Below are 11,242 nucleotides of genomic sequence, written 5' to 3'. Positions count from 1 at the left end.
AAATGACGTCCATGGTGAATTTCAAGATGGTTGCCATGATCAGATGAATAATAAAAAATATATCTCTCACTTCACTGACATAAAATGTTTTAATAGACCCCAAAATATGTTTCTATGTTAAACGGGAGTGGTGATACATAAAGAAATTATATAAAAATGATGGTCATTTTGAATTTCAAGATGGCTGACAAGATAGTGGTCAGAAAAAAATGCTACCAATGGATTTCTGGTTCAGGTAGGTCATGGGAACATATGATCAAAATTTTATTAACTTGAGCAAAAAAAAAAAAAAAAAAAAAAAAATGCAACCTTCAAAAATTGGACATAACTACCTAGACTATAAGCAATCTGCAGTTTTACGAGTTTTTCGTATTAATAATTTCTTCATTTAAATCAAAACAAGTTCAGGACAGATCTTGTTGCAATAAATATAGCTGTGATGACGTGCACTTACGAATCACTGTACAAACAGACATTGCAATAGCCAGATTAATTTCTCCATTTATATCAAAACACTATTATTAAAGTCCCTCTCCTACATGTGTATTTTGGTTTAGTAATTCTAAATTGTCCATTACTATTCTGTCCCGGACCAGACCACTGGCTATCCAGAGGCCGGGCCCGGGTTAGACATGCCCGAAACCTTAGTGGTAGAGGGGCATGTTAAAAGGGTACTCACTCTCTCTGTCTGTCTCTGTCTCTGTCTCTCTCTCTCTCTCTCTCTCTCTCTCTCTCTCTCTCTCTCTCTCTCTCTCTCTCTCTCTCTCTCTCTCTCTCTCTCTCTCTCTCTCTCTCTCTCTCTCTCTCTCTCTCTCTCTCTCTCTCTCTCTCTCTCTTAAATACCACAAACCCGAACTCTAGGGCATTGTAAATACTATAAGAAAACTGGGAACTACAATTCTGAAAACGTCTCAAATTAACAAAATGTTGATAAATACCTGAGACCATCCTTAGGATATATCTCCTAGCGTATCAACAGGTTCTACGTGTTCCTTATATGTTTATTGTAGACACATCATTAGACCCCACTCGATATCTAAAGAGATGTTAGTGTTTGAGAGATTGAATCTCGTGAGATCTCGTTGTCACCATGAGTTTGAAGTAGGAATAAACCTCGTGTTAGTGTCTACTCGTTTCCTTCTTATTTGTGTTCTATTCCCTGTATCGGACTTAAGGTTGATAGGTACTGGGTTCGCAGTCCGGTATTGGACTTAAGGTTGATAGGTACTGGGTTCGCAGTCCGGTACCGGACTTAAGGTTGATAGGTACTGGGTTCGCAGTCCGGTACCGTACTTAAGGTTGATAGGTACTGCGTTCGCAGTCCGGTACCGGACTTAAGGTTGATAGGTACTGGGTTCGCAGTCCGGTATTGGACTTATGGTTCACAGGTACTGCGTTCGCAGTCCGGTACCGGACTTAAGGTTGATGGGTACTAGGTTCGCAGTCCGGTATCGGACTTAAAGTTGATAGGTACTGGGTTCGCAGTCCGGTACCGGACTTAAGGTTCATAGGTACTGGGTTCGCAGACCGGTACCGGACTTAAGGTTCATAGGTACTGGGTTCGCAGTCCGGTATCGGACTTAAGGTTGATAGGTACTGGGTTCGCAGTCCGGTACCGGATCCCACCCACGGCGAATTTAGCGATCAATGTGTAGGTGTAAGGCCAGTATACCGACTTCTCTCTCACTAACAACTAACAACGTATCACTAACCCGCAGTTCTGAAAACACAACCAGTGTAGCTGAGGTGTGTGCCCAGGACAGCGAACTTGAACCGTAATTGGATATACAATAAGAACGAAAATAAGTATAAGTGAAATGAATTTTTGGTGATGTTTTTTTAGTGTCATATTATTGTAGCAAGTGTTGACCACAGATGAATTTCAATGGATAGTTTTTCTCTTGCGTCAGTTCACAATCATATTATTGTAGGAAGTGTTCACCACAGATGGATTTCAATGGATAGTTTTTCTCTTGCGTCAGTTCACAATCATATTATAATAGGAAGTGTTCACCCACGGATGGATTTCAATGCTTTTCTCTTGCGTCATTTCATATAGTTTTTCAATAGCTCTCTTGCGTCAGTTCACAATCATATTATAATAGGAAGTGTTCACCACAAATGGATTTCAATTATTAGCTTTTCTCTTGCGTCAGTTCACAATCATAGAATTTCAATCAATAGCTTTTCTCTTGCGTCAGTTTACAATCATATTATTGTAGCAAATGTTCACCACAGATGGATTTCAATTAACAGTTTTCAATAGCTTTTCTCTTGCGTCAGTTTACTTTTGCATCAGTTCACAAGAAGTTCACAAGAATATATTATGGTTGAAAATTAGCAGTTGCCCGATCGTCCGTAGCGACCTTTATTGGACATGGGTGACTAAGTATTTTACAAAGGTAGTCCGATGGGCAACCATCGATTTTAGGGTCTGGTGAGTATGATACTAGTTAAAAAGGAAGCACACTGAAACTGAATCGGAATGTGACGGATGTAGCAAAAAAATTTCAACAGTCAAACTGTCAACTATTAAAGTGGAACCCAGGTCGAAATGTCAACAGTCAAAATATCAGTGGAAAAAATGCCAATAATCAAAATTACACCCCTTCAAATACCGGAGCACTCCTCTCTGATTGCTGGAGGTGCCATTTTCAACCCCTCCCTTAAAAACTCCTACACCCACCTTTGTACCCGCCACTTCTCCTCTCTTCATTTTCCCATTGAACTAATCCAGAGTGTACACCATTATAAGTGTTGAAACGTATATTAAATATTGATTGATCTAAAAAAAAACCCCAGTCCCATCCCTTCCCAGAATACTGATCGTGCCCCCATGAATAACGGTTGTGCCCTTTTTCAAATCCCGGCCCCTGAAAAACCCAGCGTTTACACGTGTACTCTGCTCTTCACGTGTCTTCATTTTTTGAACTAATCCAGATTGTACAATAATATAAATATAGAAACGTATATTAAATATTGATTGTTCTACAAAGCAGTAATTCTGCGATAAAGTTACTCTGTGTAGAATGTTTTTGGCTCCAGTGTTTTAGTTGTTTAGCAGACTTCTTAGACTGGTCGGTACCTGACTGATTTCGTGAACTGAACAGTGTCACTGATTACAAGAACACCAGTATTGCTGAACATCGTTCTAGTATTTCTCATAGTTTATTAGACTATTTCCGCCAACGCTTAGACAAAATCTGTCTATTTTGAAACAACTGAAAAAGGTTTGAATCAGGGATCGAAACAGACCAAAACCGGTAGGGTTTCAGTTCGAAGGATCATGGAGTGTGCGGTTCTAGCGACGTCATCTGATAGATTCGGGTTCTACTACGACGGCAGGACAAAGAGCTGCGTGACGTCATTCAATGAACCGAAAACTCCCGATTATTCTGCAGATATCTGGAGTAAGCCTGGTAAGCTGTAGATGTAGTAATTGAAGACACAGTGTTCAGTGAGGAAGATATATAGTGTACAGTCAGCTCAAAGACTTTGATTGTTATTTTGTTTAAGGACATATCCTAGAAGACATTTCCGGCGGATGACATTCTGTCACCTTTGAGCATTTGTTTTTAATTTTTGTATTTTCCTCACTGACAGTATATGCTTTGTTTCTGTTCATATATATATATAGATCTTAACATCATCGTTTTAAATGATTACACCAGCAATGTTTTGGGTCAAATGGCTCTTTAATGGCTGACAATAGTTTCCATTTTTATATCACCCTGTAACAATATAATTAAAATACAATATAACAATACATTCATTATGCATATATAAATTTCACTACACACAATACATATATTCCATTATTTAAATTATAGTATTTAACATAACATGACATATAAAAGTAATCAGTGCATAAATTGCCATAATACACAATATGTCTTATGATTATAACGGACAGTTATAATACATACATACATAATATACATTATCACTCACATGTCCAAATAAATTATTTAACATATGTCTCCATTATAACAAATCACAATACACAAGATATTCTCAATCATGTGAAATACATACATATGTCCTGAAATAAGAATTATATTATAAAAATACATATACAAATATAATACATACCAAGTATGTGACACCAGGGCAAATGGAACTGGTCGATTAAAGGATTGACGCATCTGCATAAAAGAATTGCAATAATAAATAACCACGCAGACACGTTATGTTTCATAAAATATACTCTTCAAAAAAAGAAACGCAAAAGGGTACAAATGGGTTATAACTCCGATTTTATGTTTCCTACCGGTTCATGCTTTGTGAATATAAGGTCATTGCATGTCCCAAACACATTCCCACGGTTACATTCGATAAAACGCAGCTACTGTACAATAAAGTTCCAAAATGTGAATATTCGCAAAAAACGCAGCCACGTGCAAACCATGTCACCACTGCACGTGCGTTGTCTGCACGTGCAACATGAACACCGACAGTATAAAAGTACAGGGTGTTCGCTTGCCTGGCCTCTGTATCTGGCCGACAGTTGACAATCCAGGACATGCCACGTCTCAGTGAACCGCAGAGAAACAATGCCATCGGCCGACTAGACGCAGGCGAATCCAGAACGGCCGTTGCCAGGGCATTCCATGTGTCCCCAAGCACCATCTCCAGACTGTGGGACCGTTACAAGCAACATGGATCAACACGTGACCTCCCTAGATCCGGTCGACCACGGGTCACTACCCCGGGCAGGACCGCTACATCCGGGTACGCCACCTTCGGGAACGATTGACTACTGCCACCTCCACAGCCGCAGCAATACCAGGTTTGCGCAGGATATCCGACCAGACCGTACGGAACCGCCTACGTGAGGTAGGAATTCGTGCCAGACGTCCAGTTCGAGGTGTCATCTTAACACCACAACACCGTCGACTCCGACTGCAGTGGTGCCAGATTCATCGACAATGGTCTCAACTGCGATGGAGACAGGTGTGGTTCAGTGACGAGTCCCGATTTCTACTCCGACGTCATGATGGAAGATGTCGCGTGTATAGGCGTCGTGGTGAACGTTATGCGGCAAACTGCGTGCAGGAAGTGGACAGATTCGGCGGGTAGTGTCATGGTGTGGGCAGCCATCTCACACACTGGCAGAACTGACCTGGTCCACGTGCAGGGCAACCTGAATGCACAGGGCTACATTGACCAGATCCTCCGGCCACACATCGTTCCAGTTATGGGCAACGCCAACGCAGTGTTCCAACATGACAACGCCAGGCCTCACACAGCACGTCTCACAACGGCTTTCCTACAGAACAACAACATTAATGTCCTTCCTTGGCCATCGATATCACCGGATTTGAACCCAATTGAGCATCTATGGGACGAGTTGGACCGACGCCTCCGACAGCGACAACCACAGTCCCAGACCCTGCCCGAGCTGGCAGCAGCCTTGCAGGCCGAGTGGGCCACCATCCCCCGGGACGTCATCCGTACTCTGGTTGCTTCAATGGGCAGGCGGTGCCAGGCAGTTGTCAACACACGCGGAGGCCACACCCGGTATTGACTCCAGATGACCTTGACCTTGGTGGTGTGTCCTATCACTTACTCACAATGGACTAGAGTGAATTGTGAACAATCCTGCAACATTTGGTAATTATCGGACTCACCATTCAATAATTAAATCAATTCTCCAAATGTTACGACAATGTGGTTTTGCGTTTCTTCTTTTGAAGAGTATATAATAAAATAGAACAAAATCTAAAGTGTTCATCACCACAAACATATTTAGATTTTGATTAATCAAATTACTGAATTAACAAGAATTAATATTACACTGGACAGTTTATAAAGTTATACAAAAAGGTATAATAATTACTTATTATAAAGCATTATTTAGTCAATTACATTTACATTAAAGTAGATGTTATTATAGTGTAGCCAAACAACAATTAACCTAACTATAACTAACCTTAAATCTTCCCTGTGGATATCTTCAATAAATGAACCAACATGAAGTGTTAACTCCAGAAGAGCAAACTATAATGTGGACCACAATACCAGACGTACACCAGTATTAAAGAAAACAGTGAACTGTAATAAGCTATCAATTCATACAAGAACACTAAAACCACATCAGCTTACACTGTACCCAAGCTGGAAACAATAGGACAGACGCGGCGCATGGGTGATAGTGCTATTATTACTAAGTTGTGCAAGGTATCATACATGCTTGTGCAATTTATAACAAGCCAAGATACCTGAAAATAGTAATCAACTTGTCATTATTAAGAATAAAACAATTAAAGGTACACAATCTGTTGTAATTCATTACCTGTTTGTGGAAATAAAATCATGAAGTACATCAAAATAAATGAAACAAATGCATTAATATAAAACAATAATTATTTACAAATATCCACAAGTCAATATTATTACATACACCCCCCCCCCCCCCTTCAAGAAATGGCGTCCTCGTGATTTGTCATTATCATCAACAATAGAGACAATTGCCCTACACACAGCATCACTGATATGTTCAAAAACTCCAACTTTAGCAAGTTGTTCCAGAAGTTTACATTTATTCTGCCTGTCTGGACGCTGCGCATTCTGACTCATAACGTTCTCTCCAGATGTTTAGGCTGTGGTGTAGGACGAGGTGGTAACTCCGGCTGAGGTGGCGTATCTGAATCATCAGACGCTGTGGACATTCTAGATGTTTTTATGTCTAGACCATCGTCCACGTCTTCATCCAAGCGTTCTCCCATACTATCGTCACCCTCGACTGAGTGTTGTAGTATGTGGTCGTCACCACCGGAAGAAATACTCTCTGACTCAGCAGAAAACTGATCTTCACCAAAAACCTGTGAGTCAGAATCAAATATCTCAGCAGTCTGGTCACTGCTAAAACAATCACTTGTGAGGAATCTAAGTCAATTGATTCATCATCATCATTCTCCCGAGTTGACTTTGCAACTGGTTGGGCAACTACTGTTCTATTTCTGGGTTTAGGTCTAGGTTGAATTGAACCTGGCAAAGATCCTATGGGCAGAACATGGTTCCAGTGAAGATTTTGCTGTCTTTCTTCACCATTCTAATTTCTCACAACAAATACAGGGATGTCCTGATTAGGCTGAGAAAGAGCACGGTATACGTCATTTTCCCATCGATCAGCCAACTTGTGTTTGCCATTAAACGCAAGGATCTTCACCAAAACACGGTCACCTGGCTGTACAACTGCACTTCTCACCTTTATGTTATAACCTCCCTTCTGTCGTCCTTGGGCAATCTTAGATATTTCTGTCGCAAATTCATATGACTGCTGAAGTCTTTCACAAAGAGCTGTTGCATAAGACGTCAACGAATGGTGTTGTTGGTTGGTGTTAATCCCAAAAGCAAGGTCGATCGGCAATCTTCCAAACATGAGGAAAAATGGTGAGTAACTAGTCGACTCATGCCTAGTGCAATTATAAGCATGGGCTAGGGGTGCTACATGAGTCTTCCAGTCCTTCTTCTGGTTAGGATTCAAAGTACCAAGCATGTTGAGCAAGGTTCTGTTGAAACGCTCACACATGCCATTCCCCATCGGATGGTATGATGTGGTTCTCGACCTAAAATTAAACAAAGCTCTTTTAACAATCTGCTTTCAAAATTGGCACCTTGATCACTATGTATTTGAAGAGGAATACCATAGTGCATCACAAAATGATGATAGAAAGCCTCAGCAGTTGTTCCTGCAGTCATGTTACGAGTAGGTATTGCCTGAGCCTATCTTGTAAAATGATCTGTTATGATGAGAAGATGTTGGTAACCTCCCTTGGACGTTTCCAAAGTCAGAAAGTCCATACAGACCAATCCCAAAGGTTGTGTACTGGTAATACTTACATGAGGAGCTCGAGCATTCGTTGGGGTCTTCCGCCTTAAAAAGCTGTCACAGTTCTTATCCAGTCTTCAACATCAACTGACATTCCAGGCCAGAAGAATCTGTCTCTGAGAAGAGCCAGCGTTCTATCACGACCAGGATGCCCAATGTCTGTATGCAAACCTTTTAAAGCATCATTTACATACGCTGATGGAAGCACCAACTAAAGTTTATCACAGCCATCGATTATTACTTTCCTGTGCAGAATTCCTCTCTGGAGAACTAACGTATCAAAGCTCCGATGCAATGAAGAGTGAACCGGAGTATGTGGATAGTCTTCACGTCTAGGCTTCTTCTTAGCTCTAACAAACTCTATCCAACTCCTCAACACATCATCCCACTGCTGAGCCATTGACCAACCCCGATCTGTCATTCCATGGAAATCTGGTTCTTTCAGGTTAGCATCCACAACATCTGCTGATAAACACAAAGACTGTACAAAAGGTTGAACATGTAAACAATTACAAACAGCTTTGACTGACTCTGAGTCTATCTGTGTTGATTACTGCTTCGCTTGTAATCCTGGCAATCTTGATAACCCGTCAGCATCTGCATTATTCAAACGAGACCTGTAAATAATATCAAAGTTATAAGATGCAAGAACAGCTAACCAGCGATGACCAGTGGCATCAAGCTTAGCAGAGGTAAGTATATAAGTCAGTGGATTGTTATCTGTATAAACAGTAAGTTTGTTACCATACAAATAATCATGAAACTTTTCAGTCATCACCCATTTCAAAGCGAGAAATTCTAAGTGGTGAGCTGAATAATTCTTTTCTGACTTACTTAAACCTCTACTAGCATAACTGATAACTCTCTTGACACCACCCTGTTATTGATAAAGAACTGCTCCTAGTCCGTGGCTGCTGGCATCAGTATGTAGTTCAAAGGGCTTAGTGTAATCGGCATATCTAAGAAATAGAGGTGAAGTCAATACTTCCTTCAACTCTTGGAAACATTCCTCCTGGCTAACTCCCCATTTCCATGGTCTCTCGGGTACATTCTTGCTTCTCTTGGACTTTGTAGAAGGCATCAAAGCATACAAAAATAGTAAAAAAAATTACATACTCCCAGTAATACCCGGCAAAGCTAAAAAAAACCTGTCTAACCTCATTGCGGTTCTTTAGTGTAGGCCAGTCCTTGATCGTCTTAATCTTGTCACTGTCTGCCTCAATACCTTGTTCTGAAACGATGTGTCCAAGAAACGTAATTCTGGTCTTGAACAGCGAACACTTGCTTGGTGTTAACTTCATCCCAGTCTCCCTTATTCGCTGAAAAACTCGTTTAAGTCTGTTGATATGTTCCTCGTAGGTGTCTGAAAATACAATAATATCATCAAGATATATCAAGCAAGACTTGAGATGAAGACCTTGAGTTGTGTGCCCAATATCATCATCACCTGAAGAAAAGATATCTTGAATAACACGTTTACCTTGTTCCAGTTGTTCATCTGTGACATCTGCTTCAGAAAAATTCATCTTTTTAAGAATAGAATCAAATCCACTATCTGAAACTGATGTTTTACCTGGCACATCTTCTACAGTGACCGCTTGGAGTTCACACAAAAGAGCTCGAGATAGTATACTGATGGCTCTAGTTGTAATATTGGTAACATGAACATCCACATACATTTTGTCTTTACAGTTATAATTCACAACAGTTGGTACAATGTCAAAATCTTCAGGTATAATGGAACCTTTTGTGGGTTGAAGTAAAGCACATGTAGATCTATAAGCAACAGGTTTATCTACACACCCTGGCAAACCATTTCGATGCTGACTTATCTCTAAGATCTGCCCTGAGTCCTGACCACAGTTGATTATGCAGCAGTTCATTCCTGGATGTAGGCGTGAAACTATCATGGGCTGAAGCTCTGTTGAGGATCTCCTCAAGTCGACATACCCATGATGTAATATCTTCATCTTCTGTCTGACGTGCGCTATTGAACCCTGAAAGAAAACTTTGACTACGAACAACACTATCAATCATATAGCCAAGCGTAGAAACTAATCAGGTCCCACACACATAGCAACTGTAGCAGCTTTACCACACAATGACTGTTGTACGACTCTAAATAACATCCTACGAGACAAAGATTCATTTTTCAACAAACAGTTATACTGATGTTTCCAAACATCAAGGTAGTTTCGCACTTGGTGTCACCTGAAAAGAAGGGCAATTTTGGAGGTTGATTTAAAGTAATGGATGCTGGGAAATCAGCTTTGGAAGAACCTGATGTGTCTGCTGACTGTACTTAGCTGGACATCTACTCAACTAACTCTTTAGCACTATCTGTTTTTGGCCATGTTTTTAACTTCGGGAATGCTGAAACAAGTTGTCTAACTTTATCGCTTGTAGGTTCAGACATGGTGAAAGAGTAACATTAAAAAAACTGAAAATGAAAAATTATGTACAGAAATATGATGTATCACGCCAGAATACAAGTAACTAAATGTATTCAGCCATTTTATCCTGTGTATTGACGCTGAAACAAACAATGACTAAACTGGAATATGCTGCAAATAAACAATGAATTACATGGTTAGTATTGCATGTGCACATAAAATGTAGAAAATAAAAATGAAAGGAATAAGAAAGGCCAAAGAGAAAACAACCAGTAACTAATACCACTGAAACAACTAATACTACCACTTACCAACTACTTTTGACTATAGTCTAACAACCTAAACTTAAGTTTAAATTAAGTTTAACTTTAAACTTACATAGTTTTTACTGTTTTTATCTTAGTAAACATTCAATACATCCGCTCGGATGAACACATCATTTATATTATAGCCGGCATTGTAAGCATACACAAGAAAAAGAAAGAAGAATTATATATATATATATATATATATATATATATATATATATATATATATATATATATATATATATATATATATAGGTTATTACCAGAGTGTTTTTCGGTATCGTCAATATCATATATTAGGAATAAAAATTGTATTATGTGAGCCTCTGGCGAGCATAATACGTTATTTTTATTCCTAATATATGATATTGACGATACCGAAAAATACGAGGGTAATAATCTCTTTATCATATAATCTCAAGCTTAATATAACGTGTTTTTGTAAACTGTACACGCAACTTTAATTCCAATCAGCCATTACGCGATATTCAAATGACGTAAGAATATGTGGCGCGGTGTATTTTTGAATGAAAATGACGTCAAACTCGAATGACGTCATTTTGGATGTCCTTACATCAATATAAACTAGGGCCTAACGTTTTTTGTTTTCTGAACGCTGGTCAGCTTTCAGTGTAAAATTGCTATTGAAATGTTTTTATTTGATGACTATGAATGCATGCGTCAATTATGGAGTGTCACCCATGTGC

The 11,242-nt window shown here is 39.6% G+C and overlaps 1 protein-coding gene across 1 annotated transcript in view; it reads left to right on the top strand.

Moving 5' to 3' along the window:
* The window catches only part of LOC121378227, a 198,508-nt gene that overhangs the window by 112,598 nt on the left and 74,668 nt on the right, over positions 1-11,242 (top strand). The window lies entirely within an intron of this gene.

Source organism: Gigantopelta aegis, chromosome 8 (genome assembly GCF_016097555.1).
Source record: "Gigantopelta aegis isolate Gae_Host chromosome 8, Gae_host_genome, whole genome shotgun sequence".
Taxonomy (NCBI): Eukaryota; Metazoa; Mollusca; class Gastropoda; order Neomphalida; family Peltospiridae; genus Gigantopelta; species Gigantopelta aegis.
The sequence above is the reverse complement of the archived record's forward strand: the minus strand, read 5'-3'. Positions and strand labels throughout refer to the sequence as shown.